The 18,234-nt window shown below is 43.5% G+C and overlaps 1 pseudogene; it reads right to left on the bottom strand.

Moving 5' to 3' along the window:
* Positions 1 to 1,774, bottom strand: part of LOC112064204 (serine/threonine-protein kinase MARK2-like) — a 2,572-nt pseudogene extending 798 nt beyond the window's left edge.
* Between the last annotated feature and the right edge of the window lie 16,460 nt (positions 1,775 to 18,234).

The following is an 18,234-nucleotide window of genomic DNA, read 5'->3' as shown; positions in this document are numbered from 1 at the left end:
CCGGTTCCCCTGCATCGGCAGGCGGACGCGCAACCACTGCGCCACCAGGGAAGCCCCTCGATTTCTTCCTGTAGATTTGGACTCGAACTTCCTGAAGAAGCTCCCAGTGGAGCCGATTGTGGCTTTTGCCGCTGGCGGAGGCTGGGGTCTCACCTCAGGGCAGAATGTCTGGGTCTGGCACCTGTCGGGCTGCCCCTGTGGGCGGAGTTCCCTTTGGACAGAGCCGGGGCTCCACTCCCTACTGACCTTGCAGGTAGACGGGTGGACTCGGGGACAGGTGGGGGCTGTGCTGGGCTTGGGCTCCTCACAGGTACTCTCCGTGGGGCGGGGCCCGGAGGCCGGCGTGGGCTGCACGTGGATTCCTGGTGCAGGCGGGGCCGGGTTAGACTGTGGCCGAAGCCGAAGCCAAGGGGGCCCCGGGCCCGCACGGTTAGGCTGTGTTGGCCGTTCCGCACGGAGGCCTGGCCGAGGCTGGCTCTCCCAACGCGGGGGATTCCTGCTCTGATTTGTGCCGGTGGAGGGGGCGCTGGGGGGGTGGGCGGCAGCGGTGGTCTTCTTCCCCTGCCGGCCCGCTGGCTGTGCTGTGGCCCTCCGCCCTGTGCCCTGATCCTCCTCCACATCTGCGTTCCTCCTCGTAGTGTTCTCAGAGCAGCAGTTAGAGGTGGGAATGTGCTGCTTGCAGCTGGCGGGGACCCTGTGCCGTTCCTGGGGGCGGGGGAAGGAGTGCTGCTGTTAGATCCGCTGAAGGCTGAGGCTTCAGGGTGGCCAGGTAGCCCTCTGGCTCAGATCTCTTATAACCCAGGAGCAGATATTGGAGCATTACCTTGTCTTTCCGGCCTGTCAGTGAGTCCTGGATCTCTGTCTCCATGTGTAACCATGGACGCCATGAATTCAGCCTGCTGGGGGTTTCTGATAGAGAGTGGCTCCATGTAGAGCTTTAGTTCCTCATATCCATGACCCACAGTAATCCACGGATCCTTCATGATTTGCTCTTACTTATTCCTGAGAATCAGAGATTTCTTAAACAGATTTTCATTCCATAAACATGCAGAAGAGAATATAATATATTCTGTTCTACTACCCCTCTGGCAGGTCCTTGAAGTTCTGTTCATCAAGAGGCAGGAATCCATCGGCCAGTGTAGACAGAATGACTTCCTGTGCTTCTTCCCTGGAAGAGTTCTGGGCAGCCTGAGGGGGACCACCCCAGAAGGTGTCCAGCTTGTTGTAAAAGGTGCATTTGTTACTGAAGCCAAAGCGTGATGTTCACATCCAAGATCAGGTTTTCTGCCTTTAAATCTCTGTGGACAATACCCTCCTGGTGGACTCTGCTCTCAGATGCTTTGCTTTCCTACTGCCATGAGCCATGAGCTACTCAAACACATTTCCTCCACTAGCGTCCTCCTCTCCGCAAAGGCAGAGAGTTTCCTCAGCCTCCGTCACTTCAAATACTTCACCATGTTGAGATGATCCAAACCTTCATGATTCCTGCTTTGCGGGACAGTCTCCGGAGGCTGGAGGAGTTCCGTTGAGTCTCATCAGCGATCTTCACGGGTCTCGCTTTCCCAGCCAGGATGTGCCGGCCAGCTTCACCGTAGCCCAGTCTCCCTTGCCGACGGTCTCGAGGGTCTGGAAGAGGCCATGTGAATCTGGGTCTCTCCTCAACAGAGACGGCTTAGAGGCCCCGCAGCATGCTGGACTCACTGCTGCGCTTGGAGTCGAGGCATCCTAAGGTCGGCTTACATCTGAGAAGAGCTGGTGAGAAGCTTGGTCCAAATCAAAAGAAAACCAGTTCAAAGTTCACCCCATGAACTGGTCTCTATGACTGAAACAAAACACAATGCCAAACAAAACTAAAAAGAAACAAAAGCAAATACTAACAAACTAAATTTAAAAAGAAAAAATTGAGGGAAAAGAAAAATGATAAAAGTAAAATTAAAGAATAAAGAAAAGAAGTGAGGAAAAAATAATATAGGGGGAAAAAAATAAGCCCCAGCAACTAAAATAGACCAAAATGCCAAGGAGGAAACAAGCTGACTTTCTTCAAAGTCCCTCAGGTCACTGAAAAGCAGCTTACTGAGCCAGAAGGACTAATAAACTAGTTCTAACTGGGAGCTTATTTGGTTCTTGGAATTCTAAAACAATAGTTCCTTATGAGGTCATAGGAAGAAACAGACCTATCAACAAAGTTGGGGATAACCACAGTGATTTTCTCACTTTTTGATCTCAAGTGAGACCCATTACTCTTAAAAAAAAATTAGAGACTTCCCTGATGGTCAAGTGGTTAAGACTCTGCACTTCCACTGCATGGGGCACAGGTTCGATCCCTGGTCAGGGAAGTTCCCCATGCCGCAAGCGGAGCAGCCAAAAAAATAAAAAATAAAAAAATTGAGGACCCCAAAGGGCTTTTTGTTTATATGGGTTATGCCTATCAATATCTTGTTAGAAATTAAAACCTGTAGGATGCTTCAGTGCCTTTTCATTTCTAGTTTGAAAAGCTGTAATTTTGGCTTTTTAGGAGCTCGTAATGTCTACACTTAAAATATTCAATTCCTGGGCTTCCCTGGTGGTGCAGTGGTTGGGAGTCCGCCTGCCGATGCAGGGGACACGGGTTCGTGCCCTGGTCCAGGAAGGTCCCACATGCCGCGGAGCGGCTAGGCCCGTGAGCCATGGCCGCTGAGCCTGCGCGTCCGGAGCCTATGCTCCACAACGGGAGAGGCCGCAACAGTGAGAGGCCCGCGTACCACAAAAAAAAAAAAAAAATTCAATTCCTTTTTCTTTAAACTCAAATTGATTGCTCTCCAAATGATGCCACAACTTAACTGGCATCATAATACTGTGTGAAAATGTTCTGTTGCATAAGACAGAAAAAGGTACATTATTAACATCTATTAAGGGAAGATAGTTCTCAAATTTTATTTACAGTTTCGCCCAGTTCTTAGTAGATTCCTCCCTTCCACGAGCCAGAGAACTCACTGTGTCAGTTTCAGCAGCTTTAAATGTAGAGGTTGCTGTTGTGAGTTGAGAAAGCATGACATCTACTCTTTTTAAACCAACAATCCACTGTGTTCTGTTCCCCTCTTATTCAGCATGAGATGTGGGTAGGGGTGGCTGGGTGTCATCACTGACAGTTAAGAGGAGGGAACCAAGACACCCCTGCATGACTTTTTAAAGATGTTTTATTAACTATACTGTAGATACTGAAAAGGGCGCAAATCATCAGTGTGCTGCTTGGTGGCTGCTCGCAAATTGAATTCACGTACTTAACCGGCATCCAGATCAAGGTCCATACAAAGTACACACAGTGCTTTAAATTATTCAAAATAGTATTTATTTTGCATATTTAGTGCCTGTTGTCTGTCTATCCCATTTGAGTATCAACTCTGTGCAAGTGGGGTTTTTTGTCTGTTCTTTGCTGTATCTTCATCACCTAAAACAGTTACTGGCATGTAGTAGTCTTGAATAAATGTTTGTTGAATGAATGAATGAATGAATGAAAGAATGACGTTCGCAACATGAATCTAATGGCCCAAGGAGTATGTCAACATAGTCAAATCTGTTTATTTTCCAGCTCTAAAAATTCAGGTAACTTTCTGAGCTTCAATTTTCTTATCAGTAAAATAGGACTAAATAACACCAATTTTGCAGGGTTGTGTGAGAATTAAACAAAATACGTGTACAATGTCTGACATCTAGCACACGCTCAGTATAGCTATCTTTATTTTTCGTTGTAACTGCCTTTATAAGGCATAAGCAGATGGAAGGTATGTAGTAAAGAACTTGGCCCTGCCCAGATTGGTCTGACCTTTGTCCCTGGTTCCTGGGAGATAACCTTTAAACCCCTGGAATTTCCCAAGTAATGGGAGTGTCTTTGTTATTCATGTTGGACCCCTTAGCTCACACCTGATAGTTTATGCTAATGAGATGACTCTTGGTCTGCTCAGGCCAGGTGATATCAGCCTCACCTCCAGGGGGTGGAGTGGGGCTGGAGTCTAAGTTCAATCCTATGGACAATAAATCAATCACTCATGCTTAGGGAATGAAGCCCCAATAAAACCTCTAGACACTGAAGCTCGGGTGAACTTCCTAGGTTGGCCACACTCCATGCGTATTGCTATACGTCAATATCAACATCTGGAGCGTCATACTTCTGAGGACAATCTGGAGGGTCATACTTCTGAGGACAATCGAAGCTTTGCATTTGGGAACCTCCCATGCTTTACCCTTTGTATCTCTTCTTCTGGCTAATTTTGATCTGTATCCTTTCCCTGAAATAAACCGAAACTGTGAGTATAACAGCTTTCAGTGAGTTCTGTGATTCCTTTTAGTGAATCTGTCCAACCCAAGGGTGGTTTTGGAAACCTGAACTTGCAAGGGGGAGGCAGGACCCCTGCGTTCTGGTCCAGGCTCAGTAGCTGGCTGTGTCAACTAGCAAGAGCCACTTGGCCTCACTGCCCCAGTTTGCTCATCTGTGAAACGAGGAGGATAAGCCAAATGGTCTCTTGGCTTCTGTAGCCTTATTGTTAAATGAAGTTCTTTTCTTCTCAGGGAGTATTTGTCTCTGCCTGTTCCTCACATGCAAACACACAAACAGATGTGTGCAGAAGCCAGTCAAGGGAGAGGCCACAACCCCGTCATGTTAGGTGAGGGTGACAGAAGACCCCTTTCGAGGACTTCTCTGGTGGTCCAGTGGTTAAGACTGTGCTTCCACTGCAGGGGACATGGTTTTGATCCCTGGTTGGTGAACTAAGATCCTGTCTGCCGTGCGGCCAAAAAAAAAAGACCCCTTTCCTGGAGTAATTGAGCTGACTTGATGAATTCATGACTTGTTCTTTCTTCCCTGTTCCCTGGAGAGAGTCAGCTGTGTTTGCTTCCAGGGTTGATGAATGCCTGCAAATGCTCGGACAGCAGGGCCATTGTGACTGCACAGAAGGGCGCTCTGCTTTCTTCAAGTTCCTCCTGAGGCCCTGCACGGGGGCTCTCACCACACCAACCCTCTCCACCCACCCCTTATCCTTCTCATCCTTTCCTCCTTATCTCCTTCCCATCCTCCATGTCCCACTTAAAGACTGGAGGAAAGAGGGGCACCTAGGGTTTCCCTGCGGTTCCCCCGCTACTCCAAGCCCCACATGTTATAATCAATCCTTGAGCACTTGAGCCTCTTCACATGTCATTTCATCCTCACAGCCCTGAGAGAGAGGGATTATTATTGTCCTTTTGCAGATGAGGAGCCCAAGGCCAGAGTGGTTAAGTAACTTGCCCAAACACACTCAGACAAGGAAGTAGGTTTGAATCCAAGTCTGGCAGATCCCAAAGTCTTAATGATTCCGTCATTCTCTGGGCCCCTCTGACAGTGGGGTGGCAGATTTGAAACTGGGGCTGGGATGGTACGGTAGATTGATTGTGGTCCCAATTTTTCTCCCCTCCCTGGATCCACACATTTGATAATATCCTCCCATCCTGACGCTGGGTTTGACCTCACCACTTGCTCTGGCCAGTGGACTGTGGCAGAAATAGCAGGTCTGTCCATTCCAAGCCTAGGCCTTCAGAGGCTTCGCATACTTCTGTTCTGTCTCTCTGGGGCCTCTACCGCTACCTACCAGAGGATAACAGAGCACGTGGGTGGCAGCCCAGGTGTCTCATTCTGGGCCACCCTAGACCAGCCTGCAGACCTGCCCAAACATGGGAGATAGATAGCCCAGCGATGATCAATGGATCCCACGGCTGATAGCAGCTGCGTAAATGAACGTGGTCAAGACCCAAGGAACCACCGAAATTACCTGTAGACTTGTAGGAAGTGATAAATTCTCATTGTTTAAATTTGAGTTTGGGGGTGATTTGTTATGCTGCAATAAATGAAACATGAGGAAAACCTGGTCACAAGGTCCGTCAGTTCCTTAGAGCAATTAGAAAGAACTTCTAAAGTCCTTCGTTCCTGTGATTTCTTTTCTGGGCCCTTAATACTCTCCTTCCTCGAATTACTTTACACCATCTCTCCCTCAACTCCAAAGTAACCCAGTCCCCACTGGCCTTATGTTCTAGACCTCTGTCTACTATTTCTCAACCTGCATGTCCTTCCTGCTCCACAGGCAGCTCCTCTCAGGAGCTCATGGTGTTTCCTTCTTTTTAAGGCTGAATAATATTCCACTGTATGTATACACCACATCTTCTTTATTCATCTGTCAATGGACATTTAGGACATGTCTCCATACCTCGGCTATTGTGAAGAGTGCTGCAATGAACACAGGAGGGCAGAAATCTCTTTAAGATTCCACAGATGAACCTGTGGACATTATGCTAAGTGAAATAAGCCAGCCACAGAAGGACAGATACTGAATGATTCCACTTACGTAAGGGACCTAAAATAGTCAAGCTCCTAGAAGCAGAGACTAGAACAGTGGTTACCAGGGGCTGGGGGGAGGGGAAATGGGGAGTTTTCAATCGGTATAGTAGTTTCACTTACGCAAGATGCATTAGTTCTGGAGACCTGCTGTATGGCACAGAGCCTGTATTATGCACTTAAAAATTTCTTAAGAGGGTAATCTCATGTAATCCCACAAAAACCAAACCAAACCAAACAAAAGGGACATAAGGAAACTTTTAGAGGTGATGGCTATGTCTATTACCTTAATTTTGGTGATGGTTTTGCAGGTGTAGGTATGTGTTCAAACACATCAAATTGTATATATTGCATATGCACAATTTTTACATATATCAAATACACCTCAGTAAAGCTGTTTTTTAAAATAAGCATCAGCAGCTCATGGTACAGGTGGAGCCAGTCCTTTTCAGCACAGCTGTACGCTGTGGTTTTTGATTAAATTGGCCTGTTGGTTCAGAGGAAACTGGTGAAGCCAGTTTTCCTTTCTTTTCTTTATCGTTGGTGGGGGGGAGGCGGGGGACAAGGGTGCTGCTGGAGAGAGTACTGGAACTCGGGAGCAGAAGCTTAGGAAGAAAGGTAAGCCCTGCTCTCGCTCTTGGCCTTGGAGCCTGTGCTCTGGTTCTACATCCTGCTTCTGGAGACCTGCTGGAGGTAAGCGCGGCCCTGAGGGCCCTAAAAGTAGCTGGTGGCATAGGCTTCTGGAAGCTCAGTTCCCAAATCCAGCTCCTCCCTGTACTTTCCGTCTCTCCCATCCTTTCTGGGTCAAGGAATCACCATTGCCTCAAGGCGCACCCCGGCCACAGGCTCAAGAATTGCCAAACCCTTTTCTTCAGAGGGCTTTCAGCAGGAGCAGAAAGTATCTCACATTTTAATAGTATCTCTCTGGTTGCTGGCCTGCAAGGGAGAAAAGGCAGAAGCAGTGACACCAGTCAGGAGGTAAAAAATGATGGGGACTTAGACGGTGGCTTGAGCCGGGTGGGTGCCAGCAGTGTGAGATGTGGTTGGATTCTGGATGTATTTAAAGGGTAGAGCCAGCAGGATTTGTTGACGGATTATACGTGCGGAGTGAAAGGAAAAAGGCTTTTCCTAAGCATAACACCCTCTAGGTCCATCCATGTTGTCACAAATGGCAAAATTTCTTTCTTTTTTATGGCTGAGTAATATTCTATTGAACATACACACCACATCTTTATCCATTCATCGATTGATAGGCACCAAGTTTGCTTCCATATCTTGGCTGTTGTAAATAATGCTGCAACAAACATCGAGGTGTATGTATCTTTTCAAAATAGTGTTTTCATTTTCTTCGGATAAATACCCAGGAGTGGAATTAAAAACAACAAACCAAAACAAAACAAAAAAACCCCAAAACGAACAAACAGAACAGACACAGGCTCAGAGATACAGAGAACAAACTGGTGATTGCCGGAGGGGAGGGGGTGGGGGAGAAGAGTGAAACAGGTGAAGCGGATTAAGAGGTTCAGACTACCGGTTATAAAATAAATACGTCACAGGGATGTAATGTACAGCACCGGGTACATAGTCAGTATCTTATAATAACTTGGTATGGTGTGTAATCCATAAAAATATTGAATCACTATGTTGTACCACCTGAAACTAATATAGTATTGTAAGTTGACTACGCGTCATTTTTTAAAAAAGGCTTCAAGATTTTGGGGCTGAGCAACTGGAATTGCAGAGATTAACAGAGACTAGGATGAGTGGGGGAAGGTAAAGAGCTCAGGATACTATATATACACACACACACGCACATGCGTACATACATACACACCAATGCACATCCTCTCATGCTCCTCACTGCAGCCTATAAGGTAGAGTTCATCATTCCTAGTCTGCAGATGACAGGAAATGGGCTCAGAGAGGTTAAGTGATTTGCTGCCCAGGGGCACACAGTGCAGAAACGCCAGGACTCAAACCCAGCATGTCTGACTCCAAAGCCCGTGCTTCCCAGCAGACATGAAGCTGCCTCCTGAAACCTATATCCCCTTGCTGGGCCTGATTCTGTAAATGTGCCTAATGTGAGCCTGGGCCTCCCTGTCAGGCTGGGGACGTTCAATGCTGACACTCAGTGCCCTGGTTTTGAGAATTGCCTGCAGTGAAAGCAGGACACAGGAAGTGCCAAGATGACCCACATTCTCAGCTTGAGGATATTGTGATGTATTATGAATGGATCCTTTTGAAGTACGGTTTTAATACCTAGTTAAATAATAATTCATTCTCTGATATGAGACATTTTGACTGCTAGACTCTAATGGGATAATATTATTATTAGTGAATTGGAACATTCCATTAAATATGACATTGCATTCTTTTCTGTCGTCTCCAGAGGGGGAGGGGGTGGTGATGGGGAAACCTGAATTTCTATGGAAAAAGCAGAGGTTCCTGAGCCCCTTGCATGTGTTTTTTTTGGTGTCATTAATAAGCCAGTCTTATTGGGAACAGCAGGAGAAACAGAATCTTGTTTCAGGATTTTCACTCACTTATTAAGACCTGATCCTCAGTAGGGAAGTAAGCACTCAAGGCTCTGGTTTCTGGGCTGGGTCAGACCTCTGTGGAAATTCTGGTTTAACTGCTTATTAGCCAGGGGGCCTGTTACAGATACCGCGACCCTTTAGAAAACCTTTCCTTTGCCATTTCTGCTTTGACCCATGAGTTATTTACAAGTGTGTTAATTTCCAAATATTTGTGGAATTCCTAAATTTCCTACTGTCTTTTATTTCTGATTTAATTCCATTGTGGTCAGAAAACATACTTCATATGATTTCAGTCCTTTCCTATTTATTGAGACTTGCTTTCTCATCCTGTTATTTTTATCCTGGAGAATGTTCTAAGTGTGCTTGAAAAGAATGTATATTCTGCTGTCACTGGGTGGAGTGTTCTATAATTGTCAGTTAGATCTAACTGGAAGGTGCGGTATATCCTTCCTGAGGTCCTGTCTTGTTGTTCTATTTCTCATTTCAATTCTGTCAGCTTTCTTCATGTATTTTGAGTCTCTATTATTAGGTGCACATACAATTATAATCGTTATATCTTCTTGATGTCATGACCGTTTTATTATTATGACATGTCCCTGTTTGTTTCTAGTATTATTTCTAGTCTTAAAGTCCATTTTGTCTGATATTAATATAGCCACTCCAGCTCTCTTTTGGATACTGTTTGCATAGTGTATCTCTTTGCATCCTTTAACTTTCAATTGTGTCTTTGAATCTGAAGTGTGTCTCTTACATGCAGCATATAGTTGGAGCTTGCTTTTTTATCCACTCTGACAATTTCTGTCTTTTGATTGGAGTATTTAGTTTTTAATGTAATTATTAATAAGATTGGATTTAAAATCAGCTACTTTACTATTTGTTTTCTGTATCTATTATACCTTGCTCATTTACTGACTTCTTTTGTGTTAAACAAACATTGTTATTGTATTATTCTAATTCTTCTGATTTTTTTCTATTGATTTTAAACTATTTCTTTGGATTATTTTCTCAGTGGTTGCTGTAGGACAGCGGTTCTCAACTAGGGTCGATACCCCCGCCTCCAGCCATCTGGATAGGGTATATTTAGAGACGTTTTTATTGGCCATAGCTGGGAGTAGGGGTGTGCTACTAAGAGGAGGCAGGGATGCTACTGAACACCCTACAAGGCAAAGGGCAGCCCACCACAGCAGTTCCCAACACAAAGTATCAGTAGTGCCAAGGACAGCAGTACACAGCTTAATGTGTCACAGTCTACTCCACATTAATACTGACTTGATTCTGGTAAAACATAGAAACTTTGTGCCAATAAAGCTCCATTTCCTCCCCCTATTTTGTGCTATTGCCATATATGTATGTTAGGAATCCAACAATACAGTGTGAGAATTTGTATGCATTTTTGTATTTCTTGAATAGTTTTATTGAGATATAATTTATGTCCCATGAAGTTCACATGTTCAAAGTGTCAAATCAATGGTTTCTATTCTGCAGTCATATTTTATAAGAAATTAAGAGAACTGAGAAGCCTTTATGCCTATTTATGTACTCTTTTTTTTTTTTTTTTTTTGCGGTACGCGGGTCTCTCACTGTTGGGGCCTCTCCCGTTGCGGAGCACAGGCTCCGGACGCGCAGGCTCAGCGGCCATGGCTCACGGGCCCAGCCGCTCCGCGGCATGTGGGATCTTCCCGGACCGGGGCACGAACCAGTGTCCCCTGCATTGTCAGGGAGACTCTCAACCACTGTGCCACCAGGGAAGCCCTATGTACTCTTTTTAATTTGCCCATATATTTAGCATTTTGGGTGTACTTCATTTCTTCTTGTGAATTCAAGTTACCATCTGTGTCATTTCCTGTCCACCTGAAGGATTTCCTTTAGTATTTCTTAAAAGGTAGGTCTGCTAGCAACAAATTCTCTCAGATTTTGTCCATTTGGAAATGTCTTTCATCTTCATTTTTAAAGGATGGTTTTGCTGACTCTATAATTATTTGCTGACTTTTTCTTTAGTTCTCTATGCCACTTCACCGCCTTTTGGACTCGTTTCTGATGATGAGTCATTAATTGTGCTGTGGATCCTCTGTACACAATGAGTGATTTTTCTCTTGCTGCTTTCAACCTTTTCTCTTTGTTTTGGCTTTTAGCAATTCAACTATGATGTATCTAGGTATGGATTCTTTGTGTTTGTGTTATTTGGGGTTTGTTGAGCTTTTCATGAAATTTGAAACATTTTTCGGCTATTATTTCTTCAGTTTGTTATGTCTCTCTCTCTTCCCTCCTTCTAGGACTCTCATTACATGTAAGTTGGTTTGCTTGATGTTGTTCCACAGGTCTTAGAGGCTCCATTCATTTTTCTTCATTCTTTTTTATTTTTCCCCCTTTGTCCATCAGATTGGATAATTTCTACTGAACTGTCTTCAGGCTCACTTCAGATTCTTCCTTCTGCCATCTGAAATCCACTGTTGAGCCTATCCAGTGGATGAAATTTTTCATTTTGGTTGTTTTCAACTCTAGAGTTTCCATTTGTTTTGTTTTAGTCTAGTTGATATTTTCTTTTGAGGTTCTCGACTTACTGAATTATTGTCATATTTTCCTTTAGTTTTTTAAAAGGTTTCCTTTAATTATTTGGGCATATTTAAAATAGTTGCTTTAAGGGAACAGTCTTCGGTGCTTTCTGAAAGACTGTCTCCCAGGTTATAATCTTCAGGATGGCTCAAATAAAATTTTCCATTTCTTTCTTCAAAAAAACAAACAAAAAAAACAAACAAAAAAACTCAGTTGCTTTGAAATCTTTTTCTGCTAAAATCAACATCTGGGCTCATTCAGAGTCTGTTTCAATAGAAAGTTTTCCTTTGTGTGGACCACACTTTCCTGTTTCTTTGTATGTCTCGTAGTTTTTTGTCAAAAGCTGAAGAAAATTCAATATAATATATTCTATAGCACCTAGAGATTCTGATTTATTTTCCTGAGGGCTTCTTTTAGTTTGTTTCTTTGTTTTGTTCTGTTTTGGTTTGGTTTTAGTAACTTGCCTGAACTTAATCTGCAGAATCTCTCTTCCCCACAGTGTATAGCAGCTGATGTCTCTGCTCAGTATTTTTATGCTTATTTTTAGCCTGACTTCCTAAGGGAACCCCTGCGTCAACATAGCTTAGTAGTTATCCATTGATTCAGGCAGAGGTTGTATTTAAACACCTCGAGCCCATAACATTCTCACCCTTCCCTGATGGGTCTGTGTGTGGGGTGAGGAGGGCATTCCCAAGTCTGCTGTGGCTTTCACTTTTCCCTGGGCCCTCTCATGTCTCCCTGAACGTGTGTAGAGTTTTCCAGTCAGCTGGAGACATGTGGAGAGCTTACTTAGGCCTTCTATCGCCCAATCACTTCCAGAGCCTTCCTATCGAACTGATCCACCACCCATCCCACCTGGGACCACAGCCCCAGGCCAGCCAAGCTGCAGGCTTTCTGTGTTCCTTTTCTACTGGGCTTGCTACTTTCCTGACAATGCTATTGAGCATGGACTTTTCACTCTCCATTCCAAATCAAGTTTGCCCCTACTTACTTGCAGCCAAGCTGGTTTTCAATTTTTGTCCTGCTCTAGTAAATCAGCTGCACCTACCAAGCTGGGTGGTGGGATGGAAGCTGTCCTGGTCAAGAAGGCTGCAGACTCCTATTGTTCTTACATAAAGTGCTAGCAAATTCGCTAGAAATAAAGATCTCTTAATTTGTTATTTGCATTTCGTTGATCCACAGAGCCTTGAAATGGTTTGATGTTGATAATTCCTTCAATTTCTTCCTTGTGTTTGGTGAGAGAATATTTGCCTGCCTCTTCATATTGTCATAGCTGGAAGTCTCATTTCTGCACATTTTAAAGATTTTAATACCTGCGATCAAACTTCTCTCAAAAAAGGCTTCACTTGCACCAGCTAGATTCAAAAGCACAAGGAGACAGACTTGTACATTTTATATATTGGTCCTAGTTATCCAGACCTTGCCTAACACTAAAGGGGGCTTCTTACCTGGTTTTAGTAATAAAACTCATGCTCTTTAATGGCAGAATTGTTATACATTTGGTGTTTTTCAAAGCATTCATGGAACATAAGTGGAAACCGGAAAGTGACCTGAAGAATTTTAAATAATCGTAAATAAATGAATATCCTTTGCTTCTTTCTTTGCTTCTCTTTCTTGGACTGTTGCCTTTCAGTTTCCATGGGAATATATGTTTGGGAAGAAATATAATCACATCGGCTTATGTTCTTAGCTTAGAGAGATAGGGAAGTTTTGTAGAGGACTGAGGATCTTTTTTTTTTTTTTAATTAATTTATTTATTTTTGCCTGCATCGGGTCTTCGTTGCTGCGCGTGGGCTTTCTCTAGTTGCGGCGAGAGGGGGCCACTCTTTGTTGCGGAGCATGGGCTCTAGGCACGCAGGCTTCAGTAGTTGTGGCTCGCGGGCTCTAGAGTGCAGGCTCAGTAGTTGTGGTGCACAGGCTTAGTTGCTCCGCAGCATGTGGGGTCTTCTCGGACCAGGGCTCGAACCCGTGTCCCCTGCATTGGCAGGTGGACTCTCAACCACTGCGCCACCAGGGAAGTCCCAGGACTGAGGATCTTGAAAAGGGGATATTTGGCCCTAGTAAGCTTTGGTGAAATGAATCCAGGTTTCTCAAGACAAACAGATTTTGGTAGTTTAATGATATTTTAAAGATAAGACATGCAAGACATGATCTTTTTTAAAACCTCAAACAATATAGAAAAGAATTATATCCTCAAAAGTCTTTCTCCCAACTCTGTCAGGTTCCCAGTTCCCCAGCCCAGTGGCAACCACTATGACCAATTGTTTGCATTTTCCTCAAGACATATTCTATGTAGATTCAAGAGTGTTTGTGTGTGTGTGTGAGAGAGAGAATGTGAGAATGTGTGACAGACTCCTTTTTACACAAAAGGTAACTTCTTTTTCACTCAATAATATATTTTGGAGATTATTCCATATCAGTACTATTGAGCTCTCTTGTTTTATTTCTTAGGCTTGTTCATTTTGAATTTTGAAATAATTTCAGGCTTAAAGATAAAACTGTATAAGTAATACAAGAATTCCTGTATAATCTTTCTACAGCTTCCCCAAATGTTAACAACATCTATAACCACAAGACAATTATCAAAACCAGGAAATTAGTACTGACGTAATACTACTAGTAATCTCCTTACCTTATTCAAGTGTCTCCGATTGTCTCACTAATGATCTTTTTCTGGCCCAGGATCAAATCCAGGACCCTGTATTTAGTGTTCATGTCTCCTTAATTTTCTCCTGTCTTGGAGAGTTTCTCAGTTATGTTTTTGTTTTTTTGGTTTTGTCTTTTATCACTTTGACAATTTCGAAGAGCACTGTCCAGTAATTTATAGAATGTTTATAAGATGTTTCATTATGGTTAAATTCAGGTTATGCATTTTTAACAGAACACCACGGAAGTGATGTGTGTCCTTCTCCTTGCAGCATATCAAGAGGCATACGATGCTGATATGTTGCATTACTAGTGATGTTAACTTCAAACAGTTAGTTAAGGAGGTGTCTGCCGTATTTCTCCACTGTAAAGTTACTATTTTCCCCTTTGCAATTAATAAGTATCTTGGGAGAGCTCTGAGACTACGTAACACCCTGTTTCTATCATACCTTTGCCCATGAATTTTGGTATCCATCAATGATCCTCGCTTGCAATAATTATTCCTGTGTTATTTGCCAAGGGGTGGTTTTCTATTTCAATCCTTCCTTGAATTTTTATTTAACTGGAATTCTGCTCTAAGGAGCAGCCTCCCCTTTTCCGACATATTAAAGTTTATTCAACTATTTATATCATCAGGACTTATAGATATTTATTTTACTGAGGGCAATAATCCATCATCGTCATTACTTTGTTGCTCAAACTATATCAGATTTGGCCATTGGGAACTTCTTCAAGTAGCCTCCTGACTCTCATTCTTTGTTCTAATAATTCTGAATAATAATTAGAATAACTTTAACTTACCCTTGATTCTTCCTAAGGCAGTTTCACAATTATGTCATATGATCCTTGTCAGATGAGGCTTTTATTATTTCTGCAAAAGATGGAATTCATTGCTTTCCCGACCAAGCCTCGTCAAGGAGAGATCTGCACCCACCCACTCCCAACCATGGTCCTGGGCCGGGGATGGATATTTTACTCAAAGAGCCAACTGAAAGACCAGCTAACAGTTTATAACTTACCCTCGCCCTGACAGATGTGAGAGGATCAATCCAATGTCGTCTCTTGGAGTGGACTTTAAGAGACAGAAGGGGTCATAGTCATTTGTTGGGCACTCACAGTGGAAAGAACGGGGAAACGCAGTGAGAAGCAGAGCCCATCCAAGAGACACCCCCAGCCTCTGCCCCCAAGAGAGGCAGGCAGCAAATGTTCCCACAAAGCCCTGCCTGACGAACAAGAGTTTGTTTGTATAAGGGTTACAATTTAAGTATAAATTAGAACAATTTAAATCAGGGGACCTAATTACCGCTCCTTACCATAAAAAGAAATGAAATCGGTTAAAGGTTAAGAAGAAATGATTGTTTCCAGACCTATGTAGTATATGGAGCAGAAAGGAAGAATGGAATAATAACTTTACATATTATTATAAAACCTCAGAATAAAAAGGAAATAGCCCATTCACCACATACTGGATTTAATAAGGCAAGAATAAAGCAAGTAATACTTTGATACACCCTGAGCTAAATTTTTAAATAGTATACATGTGTTTTTTTAAAATAAAAGTTTTCTATTAAAAAAAAAAAGCCCTGCCTGCTGTACCTCGCTTCTTGTGCTTGGCTTTTGAGTCATCTCTCTCTCTTCTCGCTCAGTATCTGCACAGACATATTTCACCTGGGTTGTCTTGAGTCAACTTTGATTTCTTGTACCCAGAAACCATGGACTAGAACAAACCCGATTTTAAAGTGGAAATCCAGCCCTTGAGGTGTGGAGCATCTTGTCCTTAATTCTGTAGCTGGTTGGCTAGAGAACTAGAAACTGAGTTCCTGGCTGCTGCTCTGTTCTCACTAAATCTCCAAAGCCTCAAGGGAGGTATTTTAGAGGATACTTTTAAAGTTCTGGTTGTGTTCCTCTAACCCAGAATGGAATGAGGAAACATGAAAGGGATGTTGGCCCACGCTCACCTGAGGAGTTTTCCTTGACTAAATCTCATCATAAATGTTCTTCTTTTCCAAGGGACAACCAAGGATAGTGTTGATTTTCAAGGGTCAGAGAGAAGAAGGTGGCTTTAAAGATTTGATAGGTCCAAAATAATTCTATACTGGTGATCTGGCCAGAGAAATGTTTTGATTTTTATTATTTCCAAAGCTTGTCTCCCTAAATAGGATCAAAGTCGATGGAACTTGGTCGCCGCCAGCCGGCCCTGATGCTTGTGGGACAGGGGCAGGCTGCAGTAAGGTACATCTTAAATGTCCCAGGGTGTGGCATAGCTCCAATTCACCCTTCCCAACTTCCCCCATAGGATCAAGGAACATCATTACAAAACAAAACAGACAAAAAAGAGACGACAGGAGCAAGTCATGGGCCCAAGGGTGTTCTGAACCCTTAACAATCATCACCAGCTCCATCCATACTTAGGAAAAAGTGCAGACTATGAAAATCTCCTTGATCTTGGGCTGGAACGGGCCTAATAAATCAGACCTCCCTAAACCATGCTGGCAGGTTGTGCGCAGGACCTATCTCCCCAGAGGCACTGTTATGTCCCCAGAGAGGTTAAGCAGTTTGTCCAAGGGACCCAACTGGTAAGTGGTGGTGCTGGGACTGGACCTCCAAAGCCTTAAACGTGATCTTAACTGTTACCCTGTATTTATTGTATGGGAAGCAGCCAGGGTGCTACCAAAGAAACCTCCCTTCATTTAGGTAGCTGGGTGGTGATAGCACTTTCTTTTCAATCTTTTTCCTATACGTATACTTATTTCATAGTTTTTATAGATATTTGTGTACATATACATATTGTAGCCTACTTATTCACTTAACACCATATCATTAACATTTTCCCATATCAAAACTTTTCATAAACACTCTTTCTAATGGCCATATCATAACATCCCCCTAGAGGATGCTCTCTCCTCCTTGATTCACATCCTTTCTCAGTGACTCAGAACATTTCTCTGTTAGCACTTGGATAACTTTTTCCACTGTTTTATTGTGAAATATATAGAAAATAGAAATATATAGAAAATAATATATAGAAAATAACACCAATGTATAGTTTCACAAATAATCCAAGGTGAGCTCCCTTATGACTACTTAACCAGACCAAGAAACAGATGAAAACCAGTCCCCAGAGCCCCACTCTGTGCTTCCTCCCTCCTCCAGACTTTCAGCTAAAATATTTTAAAAGTTCAGTGTAATATGATGTTCATGATCTAATGACTTTGCACCACATTAGAGGAGCAACCTTTGTCCAAAAGGGACAGATCCTTTTCTTGGGCTTTGCAAATAGCTCAGAGGCATCAGATTCTCCAGAATTTGTCAAAAATTGCACATCTCTTGACAGTCATTTAAATACCACAGCTTTGCCCTAATATTCTTTTGCTCAGAGTTACTGACCTTCAAGCCATTTCTAATGACCATTCCCAGATGCCTAGATCTGCTTGTCCTGCAATCTGATCTAGCATCTCTGTCCCTAAAAATAGCTTCCTTTTATGTTTTACCCTGGTTTTTCAGATCTCCCCAGGGGTCTTTCATCAGATCCTCTCCTCCTGTCTAATTACCTGTGTCCTGGAATCTGTCAAGCAACTCTCCCTTCTTCAGTAATGCAAACGTTAACCCACTTCAACGTCCACTAATTAGACCTTTTTCCTGCCCCAGCCAGACAGGAATACTCTCAAAACCACATGGAAGGGATATAGGCATTTTTGTCATGCTTCCCTACTCCCATATGTACCGCCTACTTGGAGAAATGATGCTCTGGAGTTATACCATTGGGGGTTATTCCCTTCAGTCCTGAAAACCTTTTGATCTTTCAGTATTTTTTATTATGGGTTTAAAATTCCTGGGGGTGTAAACATCATACATGTCCCCCACCCCACAGTGACATTGGAGGGAGCAAACATTGAGCTCAGTGTGCTGATGGAGTGGTTCATACTGCCCCAGATCCTCAGAGAGGACAAGCATTGTAAATGTCAGACAAAAAGCCGAGTGAGGGGGCTTCCCTGGTGGCGCAGTGGTTGAGAATCTGCCTGCCAATGCAGGGGACGCGGGTTCGCGCCCTGGTCTGGGAAGATCCCACATGCCGCAGAGCAACTGCAGAGCAACTGGGCCCGTGAGCCACAATTACCGAGCCTGCGCGTCTGGAGCCTGTGCTCCTCAACGAGAGAGGCC

Source organism: Physeter macrocephalus, chromosome 20, assembly GCF_002837175.3.
Source record: "Physeter macrocephalus isolate SW-GA chromosome 20, ASM283717v5, whole genome shotgun sequence".
Taxonomy (NCBI): Eukaryota; Metazoa; Chordata; class Mammalia; order Artiodactyla; family Physeteridae; genus Physeter; species Physeter macrocephalus.
The sequence above is the reverse complement of the archived record's forward strand: the minus strand, read 5'-3'. Positions and strand labels throughout refer to the sequence as shown.